A 24,394-nucleotide genomic window follows, 5' to 3' on the forward strand; every position below is an offset into this window, starting at 1 on the left:
GCGCTGCTTGCGCACGAGTCACGTGATCTTTGAGGATTGGCCTGATCTTTGTGAGCCGGTCGCGCAGTTGCGCTACGTACTCCAATATGTTGGAGGAAGGGAGGGGCTCCGCCTCCCAGCCCTCTTTTAATATGTCCAGAATTCCTCGGGGTTGACGTCCGTATAACAGTTCAAATGGGGAGAAGCCTGTGGAGGCCTGAGGTACCTCCCGATAAGCAAACAGCACGAGCGGTAGAAGCTGGTCCCAGTTCCTACCGTCCGCGCTGACTACCTTGCGAAGCATCTGCTTAAGCGTCTGATTAAAGCGCTCGACCAGCCCGTCTGTTTGAGGGTGATAGACAGACGCTTTCAGGTGCTTTATTCTCAGTAATCTGGCCACTTCCCTGAACGTATCCGAGGTGAAGGGTGTACCTTGGTCCGTAAGGACTTCTTTGGGTATACCCACTCTGGAAAATACATTAACTAACTCCCGTGCGATGGTTTTTGTATTAGCGGAGCGCAGGGGAACCGCCTCTGGATACCGGGTGGCGTAATCCACCATGACTAATATATATTTGTAGCCACGGGTAGAGGGCTCCAAGGGTCCTACTAGGTCGACCCCTATTCTGTCAAACGGGACATCAATGAGGGGAATAGGGACAAGAGGAGCGGTCCCTCCTAGGAATCTGGTGAATCTGGCAGTCCGGACAGGACTGGCAGAAACGCCGGACCTCCTCATTAATCCCGGGCCAGTAAAACCGGAGTTTAATCCTCTCCAGAGTTTTCTCGGCGCCGAGATGGGCGCCTAGGAGGTGGGCGTGAGCTAGCTCGCATACCTCCCGCCGGAAGGTACGCGGCACTAGCAACAACTTCCGCACCTCGCCCTCGTGGGTCGCCACCCGATACACCAGATCATTCTCGAGGACAAAGAAGGGCTCGCGTGGTGAGGACCCGTCGGCCTGTGAGCTGTTAGGCAAAACCACGGCATTCCGGGCAGCCCGCAGGGAATCGTCATTCCACTGCTCCCTCTTAAATGATGCCGGAGTGGACCGAAACCGGTGATCCAGCCCATCGAGAGGGTCTTGTGTTCGGGGCACCGGGAGTGTTCCCTGGCTCGTCCCTTCCCCGGAGGAGTCGTCCGGGTCAGGGCCCGTCGCAGAGGAAACATTGCCTGAAGTGCCAACACCATTAGGACGTGCCCCAGAGCACGGCGTGGAGACCGCGGGAGGGGCGCCCTGCCCCCTCATTACTAGATCCAGCGAGGCCCCGGGAGTGGTAAGTGTTTTACCGCATGTTCTTTTTGACCAGTCATGTCCCAATATCACTGGATAGGGGGGTTCGGGCAACACCGCGACCGTCAGTTTAACTGGGTCCCCCTTCCAGGTAATATAACATTGTGCGGAACGATAAGACTTGGTCCCTCCATGCACGCAGGTAACCTGCAAATGCCGAGTCAGCCATTGTCGCGGCAACACATAACGGCGAGCAACAATGGTTATGTTTCTGCCAGAGTCAAACAAAGCCATCACCATATGCCCATTCAATAAAACCACTCCCGTGTTCGGAGTCGCCAAGGGGTGCGGCGGGGTACAGTACCTTTCGGCGAACGCCAGGGTGCAGTCCATAGGCTCCGCGGAGAAATTCAAAGGGCAGGCTGGCAGCAGGTGGCCGGGCTCACCGCACTTGTAACAGCGAAGCGGGCCCGGCTTGTCTTTAGGTCTGGGAGGCGCTTCTGCAGCGCGACGAGTAGGCTCGGGGTTGGCCGCCCGTCCCTGTCGGTTCCCACGGGCGGACCGTTCTGCCTCCCCAAGTCGGAGGACCGCGAGCTGTCGCTCAAGAACTTCCAAGAGACCCGGCATGTCTTTATAGGGTTGGCGCCGGACCTGCTGGGCGAGGGAGTTGGGCATAGCGTTCACCAGGCCCTCACAGGCCACCTGCTCCACGACTGTCCGAGCCTGGGGTCCCTCCGACCGTAGCCAGCGCCCCATTTTGCCCCAGAACTCGAACGCCTGGGCACGGGCAGGCTTTTCCGGGGAGAACTGCCAACTCCGCCACTCTACCGCCTGCTGGCCCGGCGTTATGCCGTAGCGGGCCAAGATCTCTGGCTTCAAGAGGTCGTAGTCCGCGGCCTCTTCCTCCGGGAGGTCATAGTAGGCCCGCTGCGCGGGTTCCTTGAGGTAGGGCGCCAGAATGGACGCCCACTCGGACCGCTGCCACTCGTTCCGGGTGGCCGTCCTTTCAAAAATCCCGAGGTAGGATTCGATGTCGTCCGCCTCCGTCATAGTTACCAGTGGGGGAGGCTTCGCTTTGGCCGACTCTGGTCTGGTGCGCTGTGCCTCTAACTCCCTGGTGGTGCTGGCTTGCGCCTGCTGCAGGGCCTGGAGTTGGGCGTTCATGGTCTGCAGCACAGTATTGAGGTCCTGTCCCTCCGTCATCTCAAGGACTCTAGTATCCTGCCGACTACGCCAATGTAACAGATGGAGCAGGAGACAGCAAAGAGGTTTGGGGTTCTCCGGCCCCGTATATTGTCGCGATTCCGTAGCAACAAACAAAACAGGTCAAAATCATAAACAAACTGAATGTTCATAAGCGTGACGCCGAAGCGTGGCGTCCGCGGCCATTTTATAGGGAGGAGCGGAAGTGCAGGGATGCTGGGAAGGACCGTGAGGGAGGACGGGAAGGATGACGTCATCGCAAGATGGCGGAGGAAGGGCGGAAGTGCCGTACTGCGGTCAGCCGTCAGCTATGGCGGAGGGAGGTTTTTTTCCTATGAGGAAGCAGAGGGAGAAAGTTAGTACCCGCCATTCCCTGCCGGCGAACACGTTCCTAGGTGCGCTCGAATCCGTCCGCGGCCTCCTACTCGCGCGTGCGTGACAATATATATATATATGTATTTGTGTGTATATATGTGTGTGTATGTATGTATGTATGTATATGTATGTGTATATATGTAGATATATATATGTATGTATATATGTGTATATGTATAGATATGTATATATATATGTTTATGTGTGTGTGTGTAAATATATATATATATGACAACAACACTCATCACTCACAACAGTGACAAAACAATTACATTGACAATCATGTTACGTTATTTTCAAAATGTTTCCTTTTCTTTTTCATTGCATCTTTAACACACTACTTCTCCGCTGCGAAGCGCGGGTATTTTGCTAGTTGTAATATAAAGTTAATATAACCCAAGTCTCACTTAAAACTTCTAAAACTTTGAAATTTTCAAAAGTTACAAAAGTTCCAATAGTGATATTGAAATTGCACTTCCTTTACTTACTGACGTGTGCACAGGTCAAATAAAACTGTTAGAACACTGAAATAAGACTAAATAAAATTATTTTCAATTTTTCTTCTTTCGGCTACTCCCATCAGGGGTTGCCACAGCGGATCATCCAAAATTGTTGTCCGCATATTGATTTGGCAAAATTTTACACCGGATGCCCTTCCTGACGTAAGCCTCCCCATTAATCCGGGCTTGGGACCAGCATGAAGAAACACACTAGTTTGTGCATCCCCTGTGGCTGGGTTATTTTCAATTTTGGATTAATCTTCTGCAATTTCCTTCTTTTATATCTCATCCTTTCTGATGCAATACATATATCATTAGTGAACTGAACTGCGATTAACTAGTTCAGTGTACTGTAATAAGAGTCAATTGTCTGAAGTCCGTTCCTGAATTTAGTGCTTGAACTGATTCTCTTGGTGAACTAGTTCAGCAGTTCATTACGCGATTCAGTACACAAATTGATTCTTTCAGTGAACTAGTTCAGTGTACTGTACCTCGAGTCTCTTCTCTGCAATTTGTGAACAGACATGAAATGGTTCTCCAGATCAGTAGGGGGCATACTGGTTCATTCATTCGTACTAATAAAACCTTAAAATTGTGCACACATCACAATAAAACTGTGAGAACATTGAAATAAGACTAAGTAAAATTATTTTCAGTTTTGGATTAATCTCCCACAATTTTCCCTCTTTTATATCCTGTCCTTTTGATGCAATCTGCCATGCAAATATCATCAGTGAACTGAACTGTGATTCAGTGTACTTCAAGTCTCTTTTCTGCAGATCAGTAAGTGAACTAATTCCCTTTCAGTTCAGTACTTGAACTGATTCTTTCAGTGAGCTAGTTCAGTGTACTGTACTGTGAGTCTCTTGTTTGCAGTTCGTGAACAAACATGCAATGGTTTCTTGTGGGTGCTGCCATTTTGGTTACCTTTTCAGATTGTAGGCCATGTTATCCTATTGCTACCATAAGATATCTGCAAAGTGTACATTGTGACATCATTTTCAGGTAGCATGGTGACATCACACTGCTCCTGCTGTCTGTATTCTTTAATAAAACAGGAGATATGTCTTTAAAGATTTCTTCAGGGCAACAAACTAGACATATGTTCTTTTGAGTTGAAGTTTTGGTTAACGATACATACGTATATCCTTTAGATTCTTTTTGATCTCCTTCTTCGTTTCTGACTACATCCTTTTATCTCTCACATCTCCTGGTTCATTAAAAATATTTTTTTTCTGATTAGCACATAATGTATTTTTAACTGTCTGTCTTAACCTGTGCTTTTCCAGACTGAAATGCACTGCTTTATCATTTGCCTTTTTTATCTGCCCTTTGCTTTATCTGATGTGGGTCTTCATATTAATATTTTTGACTGAGATAATTCCTGCAAATTATTCCTACTTTGTGATAATTCTGTCAAGTGATTGAGTGATTATAGTGTGCCAGTTGTTCATATCAGCATTTTTATTTGAATGACTGAATAATGTCTGTTACTTAAAGAGTTTCCACCCACTAAACAGAATATATCTACCATACTGGATTAGATGAAGCATTAGATGAAGCAGGTTCAAAATAAGTAAGAGATAAACTACTTATTCTGAATAAAAGAACATGTGTCTTTACTAATCTATTGTAACCTATGCCTTTAACTAAATGTCTGAATGGCTAATGGTTGCCAGAGGCAAGAGAATCCCTACATGGCCACCACCTAACGTCAAACCTGCGGTTGTTGCATCTAATGTTGTTAAAGCTGCTAAAAGCCAGATCTCCAAGGTAGTACCCTAGATTCTGTTGTCACATTAGGCAGCTGGAAAGACTGTACCAAGAGGCAGTGGGTAGCCAGTAGACAAAGGTTTCCAGGACGGTTAATGTGTTTGACTTTGTCTCCTACAATTGACTGGAGATGCATCAGAGGTTTCATTTTGTTCTGTTTCAGCAGACAACAAAGATTTTTTTGTAACAGGCTAAGAAAGAGACATAAACCAGAGCCGTATGAGAATTATAAACCAGGAATCAAGTTGTTTATCTTTCATTAAGCCAAGTGGCCTAAACAAGAATCAAAATTCAAGAAATCAGAAAAATATGTATTTTCAGTCCACTAAAATCTTTTTTTTGAAAAGTAGAGATACAAGATACAATGTAGTGCCAATCTTTTTGCGGTCGCATTGATGACATCACACTCAATACAATCCTGGAGAATTCTGGAACACATCATTATGGCAAGCATCAAAGATGTTCTCAAAATGTCTTGAATCACAAAATAAATCAAAATCAAATTCCTTGGGTGTCAAAATCCCAAAAAGATGTTACATTAGGTTAAGTAAACTTAAGAACATAAAAACAGGGATACAGACTCACAGGACAGATAAAACAGCCAATCAATTATTCAATTGAAAAGTAAATAAATAAAAATAAACTTAACAAGCACATTGGGTGGAAGCACTGTATTGCCTGATAGCAGTGGGCGAAAGAGACCCCCAAAGGCGCTTCTTAGCACATCATGGTGGAATGAGCCTGTGGCTAAAAGTGCTCCAAGTGAGCATCTCCTAGCGGGGATTTTTTCATGATGGCATCCAATTTTGCCACCATCCTCTTTTTCACAACAGTTTCCAGTGTGTTCAGGGTTCGTGGATATTAAATTAAACAGATAACAGAGGGGATGGCTCCATCATCCAATGTATTGCCATCTTGGTTTTATAATATATGTTTCTGGAGCCGGGTTCTGTCTCCTCTTGAGGCTGGTCCCTGTATGAATTCCAGCTCCATTCATATAACTGGCAAAGTCACATCGGGGTTATGGGTTTGTCCCAGAACCAAGAAGTAATGTTACTGTTTCTCCTGTGCTTTGTCTTCTGCTCTCCGGTGTTCAGAGGAGGACAACAAAGAGTAACACCTATGCTCTTTAGCTGGGTTTCTTACCTCCCTTCGCACAGCTCAGAACGCACTGCCTCAGCGTACATGCTGGACAATGTGTAGAGCAGTTTTGGGAGTTATGGATAAGTTAGTTCAGCTTCTTCAATGGTGCACAGACCTAAGTTCAAATCCTGGGCATTTCAGTAAAATTTGCAAGTTATATATGTTTTCTATCTATTTAACTTTCCTTGTATGTTGCAGAATTAATAGACTAAAGAGAGAGTTAACTGATAGCTCATTTGACCATTGGACTGTAGCCTTCATGGGCAAATCGAGTTGGCTTTAAGAGCAAGAGGAACTAATATGAACACTGTTATAACCCCCAAAAAGGAATATTTCCACATCATGGTGGAATGAGCCTGTGGCTAAAAGTGCTCCAAGTGAGCATCTCCTAGCGGGGATTTTTTCATGATGGCATCCAATTTTGCCACCATCCTCTTTTTCACAACAGTTTCCAGTGTGTTCAGGGTTCACCCTGTCATGGAGCAGGCTTTCCTGACAAGTTTGTTCAGGCTTTATGCTTCTTTTGAGCTCAAGCAGATTCCACAGGAGAATGCAGTTTAGAACGTCATACTGGCTACTGTGGATCAATAGATTTCCAGCAGCTTACTGCACACATCAAAAGACCTGAGTCTGCTTAGCAAGTACAGTCTGCTCTGGTCCTTCTTGTATAGCACCACTGTATTGTCAGACCAGTCCAGTTTGTTGTTAATGTGAACCCCCAGGTATTTGTAGATCTACACCCCTCCCACATCCTTCCCCTGAATGGTGACTGGTCTCAGATGCTTCTTGGCATACCAGAGGTCCACCACTAGCTATTTTGTCTTGCTGATGTTGAATTGCTGGATTGTTGTCCTTGAACAACAAGATGAAGTCCTCCACAACATTTCTGTACTCTGACTGGTCTCCATTGTTAATTTAGCCTATGATGGATGAGTCATTTGAAAATTTGGATATCTATGCAAAAGGACAAAAGTCCAAGTCTTTAGAGTCCTGGTTCTACCTGTCTTGCTATATGGTTGCAAAACATGGGCACTATCCAGTGACCTGGACGAAGACTGGACTCCTTTGGTACTGTCCCTCTGGAAAATCCTTGGGTACCGATGGTTTGATATTGTGTCAAATGAGTGGTTGCTCATGGAGTCCCTAATGAGGCACATTACCTGCATTGTGAGGGAGTGTCAGTTATGGCACTATGGCCATGTTATGCATTTCCCTCATCCAGCTCGTAGGATCCTCATTGTTGGGGTCCCAAGTGGCTGGACTAGGCCAAGGGGTCGCCCACATAACAACTGAGTAGGGTGGGACTGGACCGTGTGTCTGCCTGTCTGTATCCGTGTTTTCCTAATGTAAACGGAGCACTTTAATTGCAATAAGGGCACCTACCAAGAATAAAGTTGCTTTTGTTTATTATGAGCAGGTACATTCTACTAACTAGTCATCTGTGATGCCAAGATAAGACTGACAATTATCAGAACTGCTCTGAAATAATGGCGCTTAAAAAGGCATCTTCAATTACAGATGCCTTCCGCAGATTGAAATCAGAGAGCATAGATGTGTTTTTGACTCTGTCCATAACACACACTCTCTGCTGGTGACTGGCGATCTGCTGTGTTGCCAGAAATCTGACCTTTTTCTTTCGTTTCAGGCATGGTGTGGCTGCAACATGTGGCCATTCAACATATTTGCCCTTGTGACTGACACCTACGCTTAGTCCACCAAATAAAGGTTCTTTGCCTGCCTCTAATTTAGAGATGAGAATTTCTGTCTCACACTACTGGATGCATCATGAGGGAGGCTACACTACCAGCCAATGAAGGTCTGCAGTGTTGGTTATTTCAGGGTGGAACTAGGTAGGGTTTTTTGTACATCCAGAAACACACATTTATATATTTATATATTTTTTTTTTGGCATATGTATTTCCCATTTTTTGACATATGCATATTTTCACGATCAAATCCACACAAAACTGAGGAACCCAAGGGAGCATTAAAACGCTTTCCTGTAAGCTGCTTCACATATGCTACTGCCCCTCTTTATTGCCCGTCTGGGGTACTCAGCACACACTGACAGATAATACATTTCATTCTATTGGCATATTCTGAATCTTTCCTCTTACCAGTGTGGGTCTCTCTCTGTTTACTGCTGGGTGCCTGCAGGACTGAGCTCTGTCTTGTGCCTTTCTGATATTGTGCAGTTCTTGCAAGCCAGTAAGAATATTCTTACATGACTTAACAGAAGATTAATCATTATGAAAATAAGAATTAATATTATGCTTCTTAATAGTACCTTATAATTGCCATAAATATACATTATTATGAAAAGACATATAAAACCATATACCAGTTTCAGATATTTAAAATGATTTGATAAGTACTCTTCACACTCAGTGCGAAGTAGGTTGCTGTGGTTAGTAGCATAAAGGACTGCAGTGAAGTATAAAAGCATATTAATTTTAACATTTCCTACATTAGAGGAGATTAAAATGTGCGTGCAAGCAAGAGTTTCAGTTGTCAAACACGTGCGAGTAGGAGTCAACAAAAGGGCTTGAATAATGGCAATTCCACGTTTGACCAGAGAGCAACGGGGTGCACTAACTGTCCCACTCAATCCCTTACACACCATTCTCGGGAATCCCACAGGATTCTGGCACCTCCGATGATATCACTTCCTGTTCCAGAGCCTCTGATGATGTCACTTCCGGTCCCACCTCTGATGATTTCACTTCCCCTTCTGGCCCCGATGGCACCATTCCCTACCCTGGCCTTTAAAGCCGCCATCTTGACTTTATATAATCAGTTCTGTTTTGGACTCTGTCTTGTAAACATCTCTTGAAAAATACCTTTTTGCAGCCAGAATATATTATATGGGTGGCTGCCCCAAACCTTTATAATGTCTTTTTGTTATGCTTGTGACACAGTGTACTCTGTACATGCAACAATACCACTACTACTACTACTAATACTAATACTACTGGTACTACTACTACTACTTCAGGGTTTTTTTTTTCTACAAAGTTGTTTTTTTAACACAAACTATACAGTATACTAAAAATATGGAAGTTGTATCCATTAGTCAGTTATGCTTTTTAGGAGAAAACTATAACTTTCAGACATCCCAGGCAACAGTGAAAAAGGCTCCACAACATTAGTCATGGCACTCCAGGCACTGCATGATGTGTTTCACAGATCAGGCTGAAATGATGGTGACGATTTATTTTTCCTCCACTGCTTTTCTAACAGCAGTGGCCAAGGCAGATTAAATGTTGGTAAGCTAAAAATATTTTCTTTTGTCGAATGATAGCATTTTTTGCAGAATGGAAGACATTATTGTCAAACGAGTTGTACAGTTATATTTGGAAAATTGTTTTTAGTTCAGTGCAACAAATCTAATGGTGTCAGTAAACAGGCATCGCTTGCAGAATTTGTTAGATTAGGTGGATATTGATGTCAAAAGTCTTTCTTGCGGTACAGACCACACTGGGGAAAAAAGGCACTTTCAATTTCAGTTGCAAATGGAAATGTGACTGCCATCAAATTTAACTTTACTGCCAGAGAACTAACAATATATACATATCATCTTATGTTACTACATTTAAATAGATGCAGGAAAAGGTGGTTTTCTAGTGAAAATGGTGCTTCTTGCTTATTCCCATTATCTTTGTTAAACAGGCTTTCACTCTGTGACTGATGGTTGTTTGTTCATAATAATAAATGGCTTTGTTCTAAACAAAATGAATTATATGACAGCTGAAACAGTATCAGTATCAGTACCTGTTTTGATAGCCCAGAAAGTATCAGTGGACGTGAGAGTACAAATATGAACAATACAGAAGCCAAGATGTATTTTCTTAATTATAATAAATGGCATATTAAAAAATGATGATGCAGGCTGCATAATGTTCACCACTGCGTCTCCAGTGTGAATCCGTTCTTGCCTGTTAAAAGAATGTGGCGCCAGTGGTGGAGCTGCCAATTCTGTATTTTCTGGAGAATGCCAAGCAAGCTGCACGGTAATGGTCTGTGAGCACTGGTCCCACTAGAGAATGTCAGGCCCTCATGCCACCCTCATGGAGTCTGCTCCTGACAGTCCGGTCAGAAATATGGACACAAGAAGCCAGCTGGAGGTTATTTTGTAGGGCTCTGGAAGTTGCTAATCTTGTTCCTCCTCCCACAAAGGAGAAAGTATCAGTCTTGCTGCTGGATTGATGCCCTTCTACAGCCCTGTCCAGCCCTCCTCGTAAGCGGAGATTATGTAAGTGGAACAATTAAAGAATCAATCTGATGTGACGGATGAGACTGAGGCCTATTTGCTAGATGAGCACTATTTTGTTCTAAAATATTACCCACAATTTAATGTAATGTGCATTGACTCTGCTAATCTGTTTGTCCCATTTACCAATTAACAAGTGTCTGTTTCACAATGTTGTTTTCAATTGTGTTTTTCATTGTTTTTGAAATGCACTTGCACTGAATGTCTTCTCTTCTTGTTTAGATTTAGTTTTGAATGCCAAGGTCACTTGACATTGTACCAAAGATTTGCTGACTTCACCATTCTTATTCATTTAAATACTCTATCCAGTCATCCATTATCAAATCCATTTATCCTGGTCAGGGTTGAAGGATAATTGAAATACACGAAACTTTAAATCAGTGCTTCAGTTAATTCTTTGGAATTGGCAGCAATTTTTACCCTCTTGCTGTGTTTCAGTATGTCATTTATAATTCTATTCATTTTTCAAAGCTGTTTAATTGGCTAGTTCCAATCAATCTGATTTCTTCTGTAATTTTATACGTTTAATGCTCATTATTGTAGCTAGTATTTTATTTTCATAATTAACCCATATCTGTATTTAATACTAAACTATATAATCAGACAATTACAATAAACAAAGCTTTTTGATTATCTAATATGATATGAAAGCAACACAGAGAGTAAAGAAAAAAAAGAAAATACAATTACACTTATGTGAATAAACAATTCTGTTTTGATTTCTTTAAAATTTATATTCCTAAATTGGTGACTATTTAAACTAGCTGGACAAAGTATAACAGCCACATAATTATAGGTACTTATATTTTAAGAAGCAGGTCATTAAAGATCCTTATGAAGGTGAATTTGGTTTTAGACATTGGTGTAATAAAAGTTAAAAATATCTACATAGCAGATATAAAACATCTTTGCAGGTTTGCTTCTAAAAATAATAACTGAGGGAAAAAGCTTCTAGGCAAGGTTTGAAAAGCAAAAGTTTAAACCTTGTTAAAGTATAATTAAAAGATAAAACATACCATACATACTGTATGTATATATGTTTTAAAAGGAGAAACGAAGAATAGAATAATTATTGGGGGACCTCTGGGCACCATGTTTAATTATTTCAACAAATATAGGTCGTGGATATTAAATTAAACAGATAACAGAGGGGATGGCTCCATCATCCAATGTATTGCCATCTTGGTTTTATAATATATGTTTCTGGAGCCGGGTTCTGTCTCCTCTTGAGGCTGGTCCCTGTATGAATTCCAGCTCCATTCATATAACTGGCAAAGTCACATCGGGGTTATGGGTTTGTCCCAGAACCAAGAAGTAATGTTACTGTTTCTCCTGTGCTTTGTCTTCTGCTCTCCGGTGTTCAGAGGAGGACAACAAAGAGTAACACCTATGCTCTTTAGCTGGGTTTCTTACCTCCCTTCGCACAGCTCAGAACGCACTCCCTCAGCGTACATGCTGGACAATGTGTAGAGCAGTTTTGGGAGTTATGGATAAGTTAGTTCAGCTTCTTCAATGGTGCACAGACCTAAGTTCAAATCCTGGGCATTTCAGTAAAATTTGCAAGTTATATATGTTTTCTATCTATTTAACTTTCCTTGTATGTTGCAGAATTAATAGACTAAAGAGAGAGTTAACTGATAGCTCATTTGACCATTGGACTGTAGCCTTCATGGGCAAATCGAGTTGGCTTTAAGAGCAAGAGGAACTAATATGAACACTGTTATAACCCCCAAAAAGGAATATTTTATATTGTATTATTTTCCAAGCATGATCTGATTGTTTTTCACTTAAATATTATTGATTACAATAAATTGTCTCATGATTTTATTTGATATCAGGTGTTAGATGATGTTGATAGATAAATACCAAATAGGCCAAAAAGTTTAAAAATCATTTTTATTTCACTAGAAATAAATTAAGATAGGCAGAGCATAATGAGTAAAGGAAAAAAGAAACACTAAACTGAAAACAACAAACTGTATCACTCTGGGCCTGAATATATGTTTGATAAAATTGTTTCTAACAGGATGGGATGGTTTGTATACTTTCCAGTTTCAGTTATTTCATGTTCAGTTTTTCTTTGCCACTGTCTCTCACCTAACATGTCTTTCATTCGTCAGTTGAGTGTTTGTCTTAGTTAGGCTTTGGCAATGAACAGTGGCTCTAAGTATCCTTCCAGGATCACATCTACTTAAGCCTGGGATTACTTTGTCGTCTAGCAGTGGGTTGCTAAGTGCTGATGCCACCAGGCCAACAGTTTACTCTGATACTCCATGTGACTAAGGCACCCCAGATTCGTCCATAATTCTTAAAAGGACAGGTCACATGGACAACCTACAGGCTGCCCACTCTATATAAAGAAGAGTATGGCTCCCATGTCACTCTTGGAACCAGGAAATGCTACTGCCTCTGGCATTTGCTCTCTGGCCTTGCTCTCTTTTTAGGAATGGAATTAGGAGTCCTCCCTTATTGTTGGGTCTCCTGCCTCTAGCATCTTGGACAGGTGTAACACACTTCTGCCTAGGTCTCCATTCTTTAAAATTTGTGCTACCACCCTAGGGCATATAGCAAACATGCACTTCTTGGACATGCCTGTTTATCTGCACCAACATGATTACATACACTGAGGTTTCCTATTGACCTTTTGTTTGTTGTTTTGCAGGATCTTGAGCTATCATGCTTTAACTTCTCAGACCCCATCCCATCACAAAAAGTATGTAGCAGATTTAAACCACAGACAAATAAAATTAACTAAAATAATACTGATAATAGTGAAAAGGTCAGAAAAGCTATAGCCCAACATTCACTCAGTGCTACTTCTAAACTGTTCTGCTACCTTGGACAACAGCCCACTCTGGAAAGAGTTACCAGACTTTACTGACTGACTGACATACAATATAAAGTAAGTTCAGGTCTTCTTGATAAGTTAGTATCCTGTTAGGTAGCTTATTACACATTAAATATTTCTGTTTTGTCTACATATTAGGAACATTTTAAAAGCCCAAAGAACCAGTTCACGTGTAAAGAACCCTTTACAGAATGAATCGGCTCTTTGCTGAGCAATGAGCCTATAAGGAACCACACAACCCAATAAAGTGCTATTTAAAAAAATCATTATTTTTCAGAGTGTATGACCAAAACCTGCATTTTTTACTTTCCGTTGGTGTTAGTCCTATTTGTGCTGTCATTTTATGGTCTGCTTCTTTTTTATTGTTCTTTCTTGGACTACCAAATGACACTTTGGTTGTAACACCCAGTAAACTGGATCTGCATAGTCGTAGTGCTAACCACAATGCTATTATGTCACCCCAACCATTACACCAATATTATTAGAAATAAATGTACAGAAAAGTGCTAGAAAAATAATGCAAACATATTATTATACACTGCTAAAAAAAATTAAGGAAATACTTACTCATCACAGTCTAACACCAAGCCTTTAACGCTTCAGGAATATCAGTCTGTCCAGTTAGTAATCATGAGCGATAGTGAATCAAATTCACCTGCTTTGGTGCAAATGAAAGTGACAATAGGTGGACTAGAGAGACAAGAGCAAGACAACCTCCAAAAAAGGAATGGATTTGCAGGTGGTGACCACAGACAATTGATCTCTCTTTATTCTTCCTGACTAATTCTTCTTTAGTTTTTTGTTTTGCTAGTGTCCTTGTCACTGCTGGTATCATGAGGTATCTGAAGCTGATTCAGGTTGCACAGGTAGTACAGCTCCTTCAGGATGGCACATCCATATGTGCTGTCACAATAAGATTTGCTGTATCTCCCAGCATGGTCTCAAAAGCCTGGAGGAGATACCAGGAGATGGGCTGTTAGACAAGGAGAGCTGGACAGGGCCATAGAAGGGCATCAACCCAGCAACAGCACCAGTATCTGCTGTTTTGTGTAAGGAAGAACAGGAGGAGCACTGACAGAAATCTACAAAATGACCTCCAGCTGGTGTTTCAACTGTCAGAAACAGACTCCATGAGGGATGCCTGGCAGCCCGACATCCTCTACAAGCTCCTGTGCTAACAGTCCATCAACATGCTGCTCAATTGGCACCAGAAAGATCTGACTTAAGAGTGTAGCTATGCACAAATACCTCAGCCAATAACAAAAACTAAATAAATAAATGAAAGGTGTAACCAGGTCTGCACCTAAAAATGCATGATGGAAGCTAAAAGAATATGTGGAGCTGAAATGAAAATTAAAAAAAAAATCTAGGAGAAGGAAACAGAGAAACATAAAAAAAAATCAAATGCAGATCAACCCTAATTTAAAGAAAATGAAGCTAAGAACAGAGTGAATCAGTTCTAAAATGGAGCTCTGAAAATGACAAAAGAGTGAGAGGCCTCCAAAGCAGCCACAGAGCACAGCCGGTCTTGTATTACTATCTTCAGAGTTACCAGAAAAATGAGAAACGGAATTTCAGGCAAAAAAAAAACATAGCAATAAAGTCTTAAAGTAAGTTAATAATGCTGAAGAAGACAGATAAACATAAACTCTGGATTGATATTAGAAGTCAGTGAAAATCTTAAAAAAAGATGTATCGTCAAAACTTCTAAAACAATTCACAAAAAGCTCAAAAGGAGTTTCCAAAAGGCAATCCTTAAACAAAAGACACAATCCATTAGGATAGCCAAAAGGCAGATAAAAATAGTCATTAAACAGAATATCGAAAATATAACTACAACAGCAATTATAGATTCCATAAAATACAATCAATGAACCACACAGGACTCACTTCCCAGCCTGCTTTCATAGGCTGGGGGTGGTCCTGTAGCAGTGATGTAAGGTGTCATCCTGCCTCATTGCATTCCACCTGGAAAACACAAGGAACTTAATGACATTTAAAAAAACAGCACATAAATAATTGTAAACATAACAAAAACAATAATGCTTTAAACACAGTGATATAATGGTTAATGAACAGAACAATATTACCAGAAATAAATTACTCACACTGAAAAGTAAATGACATAACTGGAGGAGGAAACCTGGTAACAGAACCTCCATAGCAAGAGTCAATGGAGCAGAAAGACACTTGAACAACTACTGTGTGATACAAGATAAAAGTCAGGTTAGCTGGGGTACAAAACACCGAAAATATTAAAACAGTAAGGTTGCATGGAGACAAAGCAATACTATAAATGTAGTTTAAAGTCCTTACAGTCAATAATAACGTTGAACCTCAGCAACGATCTTTGTAGCTGCTGCAGTAACTGTTAGAAAAGCTAACTTTAAACAACACACCATTTCACCTAAGGAAAGATGGACTGGTATACACAAGAAAGAATATCATCCTTGAATGAGCTAGCAAAATAATAAGAATATTAATGAATTACTTCAATTTTGGGAAGGAGGACTTTAGAGTATAAAAGTAGATAACAACAGTACAGTACTTTAAAGAAGGGCAGGTGTCAAAATCCAGGAAAGCCACAAGAACAGAAGAAATCACAAAACCAGAATATAGATCCCAGTCAAAATGCCACAGCCACCGCCACACCAGCTGCCTCATCAGGTGTCCTGGCCTCTTTGTCTTATATGTTAAGCAAGCAGGGTAGATATTCATCCAACATAATCAGAGCAATACCTGATTTTAAATAAAGGGAAACCAAAACCAGGAATAACAAAACTTAATAAATATTAACAAAAATTACTTTACTTGAGCCACAGACACAACCCTAAATCAAACATTACATGAACTGGTTAAAGTTTGTCCTTTCTGACAGCTCTTTTCGGGTGTCATGGTCTGTCTTTTATTTTCCGTGGAAACTTTCCATATGTGTTGCTTAAGAATGTTAGGCACCACTCTCTCTGTGTCTCTGCATTTGTTCTCCAAACACCTTTATTTCTGTGAATGGCTTCTTTCTTTCTTTCTTTCTTTCTTTCTTTCAGTACACAATATTTTTTAATTGATAAAAATCATTTTAAATGTAACCTTTCCAAATCTGATCATCTTCTACTAGCATTCTCCTTCTCCATCCATAGATGTTTCTTTCTTATTGCCTCTGAAGATGTCATTATCTCACCATCGGATGTCCTCAGGAATCTTGGTGTGACTGCTATCAGGCCTTTCCTGTTCTTACAAAATGCAGATGCCTTACTGATGACCTCTGTTCATCATTGCACAAAACTACACTTCTGCTTCGATCACTCCATTGGCTTCCATTTGCAGCTGGGATCCACTCCAGAACTGTCATCTTGACCTGCAGATCCCAGCATGGCTCTTCTACTCAATACATTCTGCTTTGACTGGTCTACTTTGTGTTCCTAGTCTCTCTCTCATGAGCTGTGGAATTAGCTGTTTATGTTCAGATGCCCCTTCTTTCTTGTCAATGTATAGTATTTCTACCTCTCTTTTCCAAAGCTACAGTTGTACTGTGAACCATCTTTGATTTTGTTTAAGACTGTGCTTTTTCAATTCTTTGTGCTACTTAATTTCTTGTTTTCTAATGTAATTTTGGTTCTTTATTGCCTGTGAATTTTGTACTTTATAAACACTCATACTGAATGTATAGTATTTTGGTTTGCTTTGTATGTCACTTTGCATAAAGATGCTTGTTAGATAAAGATATAATAATTAAAGATTTATTTTATTTTCCACAGAGACACAGTGAAGCTGCAGAGTAGAGATTTGAACAAAACATTTAAATATGTAGCCAATTTGAGGTTGAGAACAGTTTAGGAAATAAAAAAAAAAATTAGTACCTAAACCCTGCCCCCTTCAACCCACTGACCCCAACCACAATGCATTTTACAGAGAAAACAAGATTTTAAATTCGACAAGCTATAAATCAAATTTGCATAACTAAATCAAAACAACCACTATAAAAAAGAGACCGCCGACTATCCCATGTAATACAGGATTTAAAACAGGTACCTCTTCATTTTGCCTGCTCTAATGGCAGGTGCAATAAGAACTTATAAATATACTACATTCTTATAGTCCACACTAAGAAAAGAAATCTCAGAACTTTAAGCAATGTTGATCATCATCATATATAACAGCTGTTAACCATTTTAAGGACTGATAGGGCAGTTTTTCTGCTCACAGGTACACAGACTGTTACGTTGTTCAATATTTTATTTGTCATAAAAGAAAATTATGTTTAAAAACCGCAAGAATTATGCTCTTAAAGTTTTCTCTTTATTCATTTCAACTGGAGAACAACTGCCCAAAAGTAATCGTCCAAGAGCCCATGAGTGCCTTTCATTTTGTTGTTTTTTTTATTGAGCAATTTGAATCCACACTTCATATTCTAGTAACTTAATGTGACCACAGCCAACATTGCATTTTAGTGGTAAACAGGAGTGTCCCTCCATTACAGACTATGTGGAATTCCACAGCAAAGGTATGATCAGCATTTTCAAGTATAGTTCTTCCATACACGTTTATTAATTAACTCGCACCTTTGATTTAACTAATATCATTGCAGAAATAGGTCTCATCTGTCTATATGAGTAAAGTTTAAGTTACCAGTTAAATTGAGTTTTTACTTTATTCCCTTTTTCACATGTTGAATAGGAATGGACAAAAAAGAAAAGAAACAGGCAGAATCAGCCACTTTATAACCTTCAGAGAAAGCAAGTGATACAGAAGAGAGAAAGAACATGAGAGCACACAGTGAGAGGGCAACAACGGGAAAAAGAAAAAGGCATTCTTGTAACAAACAGAAGTACACATGTTGCACATTTGAAACATCTCCTTTCCAGCGTCTAAGTACCAGTCACCTAAATAAGAATAAAACATGGAATAAATTGATGAGCCTTTATGTCATGTTAATAGACATTTTAGAGACACAGGGCAGGTCACATGACCTTCCAGCACTTCAGAGAGAAACTGAGAGCTGAAGAACCACCAACAACTAATAGCCAGGCAGTAGACAATATAGCCTAATAAATTAGACACAGAATTCAAAATGCAAAGAATGGAGCTACGCAATGTGGTCTGCGAAGTATCAAGTCAGATTTAATGTCTTGTGTACATTGTAGAATTGAATTCTTGCATCTCTCCTGAGAGCAGCTGACAAAAATGCAGTACAGCAAGTAAATATGCATACATAGCATGCAACATATTTATTTATATATATATATATTTTGACCTGAGGGTAGAGACTCAATTTACTGGTGCATGTGCCAGCATGTGCTAGCATGTGCATGGCTAAGGGCTTCAATTTTACTACTGTATTTGCCTGTATAAGCAGAGAACATTGTGAAATGTTGTGGAATTGTCCTCATCAGAAAACAGCTGCATGCTGGTAATGTTCAGGGTCACCTTCACCATCCTTGACAGTGCTTTACAATCTTAACCAGAGTTGGTGCCATACAAGGATGTGATGCACCCAGTAAGGATGGACTCCACTAAGCACCTGTAGAGTTTCAAGAGAATATATGGAGAAGTGCAAGAGAACCTCAGACATCTGAGGAAGTAGAGGTGCTGGTTAGCCTTTTTGATAAGAGATTAAATGTGTTGTACTCCTTTCAGATAGTCAGTTATAGTCACTCCATCACTCATTGTGAAATGAGATGTGAACAAAATGGAAACAGTTACAAAATGGACTGACATCTCCAGATATCTCAGAACCCACCATGCTTTTTGCAATAAGGATCCTGTAATGAATTATACAGAATACAACTCAGAGAGATAACTGAATTCACCTGGCATATGATTTAACTCATTTTCACAGGGGAATATAGTGGATCAGGGTGGGTGGAGAAGAGGAAGAATAGTCTACATAATGGCTCGACAAGGAACAGGATTCCAACTGAGACGCCAACTATCAAAGCATCACATGACCCTGGGAAATGACACTACACTATATACACTTACTGGCTACTTTATTAGGTATACCTGATCAACTGCATGTTAACGTAAATATCTACTCAGCTAATCATATGGCCGCAACTCAATGCATTTAGGCATATAGACACTGTCAAGTCTACATGCTGAAGTTCAAGCCAAGCATCAGATCTCAATCCAATAGGGCACCTTTGGGATGTTGTGGAAAGGGTGATTTGCATCATGGATATGCAGCTGACAAATCTACAGTAACTGTGTGATGATATCATTATATATATATATATTGTGAACGCTGGCGCCAGCACAGACAGACGGACGACATATTTTGCTTCCACACACTGTTTATTATATACACTATATACAAGTTATCAAGTCACGTGCACTCACGAAACCCCAGTGCCTTCAGCACCGAATCCCCCAAAAGTCCAGGGCCCACAGTCACTGTGCCTTTCCTCTGGCTGCCTCCTGTCCTCTCTCCAGCTCCGTCTTCTGCCTCCCGACTTCCACCAATGACTGGAGGGAGGCGGCCCCTTAAATAATGCCCCCGGATGAGCCCCAGGTGTTTCCGGCCTCTTCTCCTTAGCCACACCCCAGCGTGGCGGAAGTGTCGGTTGCTTTCCTGGCGGCTCTCCGGGCGCCACACAAAGTCTTCCCCCCGGCACTTCCTGGTGTGGCGGAAGTGCCGGGCTCCCGGGATAATTAGGCATCGGGGCGCCGCCTGGCGGTGACCACGGGTCCCTACAGGGCTGGGCTTCCAAGCCCTGTACCCGTGGTCCCCTATATAACCAGGACGGACGCCCCCTCGCGGTCTGGAGGAGGCACAAGCCCTCCTCTCCTCCTCCTGGGTGTCCGGCCGGGGACCACAATATACTGTATCTATATATATCAATATGGACCACAATCCCTGAGGAATATTTGCAGCAACTTGTTGAATATATGGCACAAAGAATTACGGCAATTCTGAAGGCAAAAGGGGGTCCAACCTGGTACTAGCAAGGTGTATCTAATAAAGTGGCCAGAGTGTGTATTTGACATGGCTGCTAGCCATTTGTTTCATTAAGTGAGAGCCCAGTTCATTAAGTACAGATAGGCAGCAAGAGAGACAGAGAGAGAAAACCTTCTCTGTTTAACTTGAAAGATTAAGAAATAATTGGATTCCAGCATGCCTGATCCTAAAAATGTAATGGTCTTTTGTTCTTGATTTGTTAAGCAGCTCTTAGTGGTCACAAAAGCTATAAGGAAGATGCTTAAAATCAGGGTTATGACTGAAATTTATTGCAGAACACTAAAACAAGACAATGGGAGAATTTATTTTATTTTATTTACAATGGAATAACATATACAAAACTATATTATTAAATTCAAGTCCTCAGAACAGAAATAAAATACAGTGAAACGTCCTAGTATCCTTTTAAAAATGTAAAATAAGTCTGTTTAAAAAAGTTAAATATCACTCACTCTTGCTGTTAAGTCTATATGTAAATGTCCATTTTACTTTGTGGCCATGTCTTAATTCTTATAAATGTTTATTTAAAAAAAGGATCGAATGAGACATTTGAATCTTTTTAGCTAACAGTAATCCTGTTGAAAAAATGGTGCCTGGGGGATGGTAAATGCCATGACATTATCAGAAAATGCAAGGATTATCAATTTTAAAAAGCATTTATTTTAGTATTAAGAAAAAATTGACATATTTCTTGTAAAAAATAATACATAAAAAAGAGGGATTGCTGTTTTCTTTTACCACTAACTTGAGTTATACTTCATTTAGCAAAACTGCCAAAGAATCAATGTTTTTATTAAACAATTTTATGTAAATTGACTCCTCTGTCTGTTTGTTTGTCTGGGTCAAATCCTGCAAATGATTTTAAACCCATTTTTGGCAAAGCGAATTTCTTGAAATTTTGCATGCGTATTCAGTATCAATGACAATTCAATACTCCATCAAAACCAATGCAATTACATAATAACGTTTGCCGTAATTAATTATTATGCAATTCCAATTACCACACACACAACAATGACAGAGAGAGAATATAGTCAGATATAGGAGCATACAAGTGAGAAACACATCGGATTGCCCCCACTTGCCTCTTCCAGTGACTGGAGTGGTTAAATATGTGTGCCAACTTTACTTGTTTACTCTTGCGAAGGAGTAGCCTTGATGATCACGGTGAGGAAGTATTGCCGTAAGCTTACCACTCTGTCGTCGATATTTTTTTGCAGTGACTGAGTGCTAATTCCCTGAATAGAAAAATAGAGACCAAAATATAATTTTTTTTAGTATTCAAATAATTCTGGAAAGAAGATATATTATGTAATAATTTTAAAGAAGCTTCCTGTTCATGAAAAGTGATTAAAGAAAAATCTTTTGAAAAATACTCAAAAACTAATAAGCAAATAATAATATAAATAAAAATTTTTTTTTAAGTAAAACAGTTTTATTTACTTTAGTTAAAAATGCACTAAAAAGCAAAAAATAAATTTTTCTTTAACCACAATTTTTGTGGTTCAATGTGACTAAATAAAATCGTGGGATGCACATAAATTCAATCAATGAATAAAATAGCTACTTTCATTATGAACTATAAAAAAACAAACAACATTGTAATTCCCCACCATGCTAAACATCCATCCATCCATTTTCTAACCCGCTGAATCCGAATACAGGGTCACGGGGGTCCGCTGGAGTCAATCCCAGCCAACACAGGGTGTAAGGCAGGAAACAAACCCCAGGCAGGGCGCCAGCCTACCGCAGCCATGCTAAACAAGTTTCAGAAATTGTTTGAAGTGATTAATTTATGTGCACCCCATGATTTTATCATCATTATCGTCATTTATAACCACGAAAATGTATTTTTTGCTTTTTAGTGCATTTATATCTAAAGTAAATAAAATCATTTTACTTAAAAAACTTTTTTTTATATATTTTATTCCCTAAAGTACTTGATTAGTTGTGTATCAAACTACAAATTAGTGAAAAAAAATGTTCTGGATCCTAATTTTCACTTGCAGGTATTGGGAGTCTGCGACACCATTGCCATTAATATCAAATGATAAATAACAGGTGACTTTCTCATTCGAACATCAGAAAAAGTTTGGCAGAAGCAGACCATTCAGCTCAACAAAACTCTTCATTCCTTTCCACTTAATTTCTCAAAAATAGCATCAAGTCAAAATTACGAAAGTCTCTAAAATCCTACTCTCTACCACACTACTTGGTAATTTATTTCATGCATCTGTGGTTCTCTATACAAAGAAACATTTTTTGTGAAATTTTCTGATAACTTGGTTCATCTATGTCAATGTGTTCTTGTTAATGAAGTAATTTTGAAGTAAAAGCCTGAATCCACTGTACTAATTTCCTTCATAATTTTAACAACTTCAATCGTGGCACCTCCTAATCTTCATTTGCTTGGACTTAAATGTCTCACCCCCTTTAGTTTGTCTTCATAGCTTATAGTCTCTAAGTCACCGTACTCCATGCAGTTTTTCTAGCACTGTTAGATCTCTTTTATAACCTGCAGACCAAAGCTAATATCTCATTGTGAGGCTACAGCAGTGCACTATAAAGCTTAAACATCATCATCTTTGACTTTTTACACATTGTCTAGATGTGGATAATGATTACTCCACTATGACTTCCATTTAAGAACTCCCACTGGGTTTTCATATTTAACATTTTTACATCCTATGTGTAATACTTCGCCTTTACTTGCATTAGATTTCATCTGCCACAAATCTTTTCAAGCCTGTATGCTGTCCAAGTTCCTTTGCAATGATTTGCCTAATTCTAAATTATTTGTCATTCCACCTCACTTGACATCATCTGCAAAATTAACCAACTTGTTTTTTTTATTTTCCCATTCAGATTTGTTATGTCTATTAAATAGAGCAGGGGCCCTAGCACTGATTCCTGAGGGTCACTACTCTTAATGTCACCCAGTTCTGATAAGGTACCTCACAATATAACACTTGGCTTTCTGTGTTTTTGCCAATTTGCACTCATTTACACATATAACCCTAAGTTACTACTTCTTTTAGTCTGATGCCTATCTTACATGTGGAACCTTAAAACAGCTTTCTGAGAATCAAGATAAATAATATCATATTGCAAGTCTCTGATCATATCTGTTTGATACTTCATCATTTTATTCCAGAATTAGTAAAACATTACCTCCCTTGTCTGAAACCATGCTGACTGCTCACTAATACTCTTGTTCCTGTCATTTGCTGCTCAACCTTTTCTTTAAAAATGAATAACTGCTTCCATTAATTTACCTGTGATGCACGTTAGGCTTACTGGTCTACAGTTACTTGGATGCTCCAAGTCACTCTTTTTGTACAAAGATATAATATTTGCTATTTTTCAGTCTTGTGGATTTTCCCTAGTGTGCAGTGACTTTTAAAAATACGCATCAAGGGTTTACATAATGTATGTACTACCTAACCTCCTTAAGCACTCAAGGATAAATAATATGTGGTCCCAGTGATTTGTTTGATTTCAGCCTTTCTAATCCAAGCAGCACTTCTGTCTCTACAATTTACAAATCATCAAGTACCTCCTTGGCAGTCCTTGTTACTGCTTGGAAGTTATGTGCATCTTCACACATCAAAACTTCAGAAAAATACAAACTTAGATCATAAGCTGTTTCCATGTCTATATATTTTAAATTGCCCTTAGTGTTCCTAATACTCTTCATTTCCTTCTTGACCATACTTTTACTACTAAAATATTGAAAGAATCTCTTTGGGTTGCTTTTGTCTTTTCTGTAGTATTTTTTGTTTACTGCCTTGTAGTTTTCCCAATGTCTTTTTTTAACCTTTGCTGTTGTGTTCTCATACACCATACAATTTGTGGTAGAGTTATTAGTCTTATATTCCTTGTATTACTAGTGATGTGTAATGAACGAACAAACTAGTTCTTTTATACTTGTCTTGGTATTTGCATGAACATACTGGTTCAATGTCATTAAAGAACAAATCTTTTCAAGACATGTACAGTGTGTGCTACATTTTATATAGCATTGTGCAACAGGCCAGAGCTATAATCTTAACTTCACTTAAATGGCTGCTGTCTTTGGCAAATAGCCTATCAGTAAACTTTTTCAGCAAAACAATA

Source organism: Polypterus senegalus, chromosome 2, assembly GCF_016835505.1.
Source record: "Polypterus senegalus isolate Bchr_013 chromosome 2, ASM1683550v1, whole genome shotgun sequence".
In the NCBI taxonomy this organism is placed as follows: domain Eukaryota; kingdom Metazoa; phylum Chordata; class Cladistia; order Polypteriformes; family Polypteridae; genus Polypterus; species Polypterus senegalus.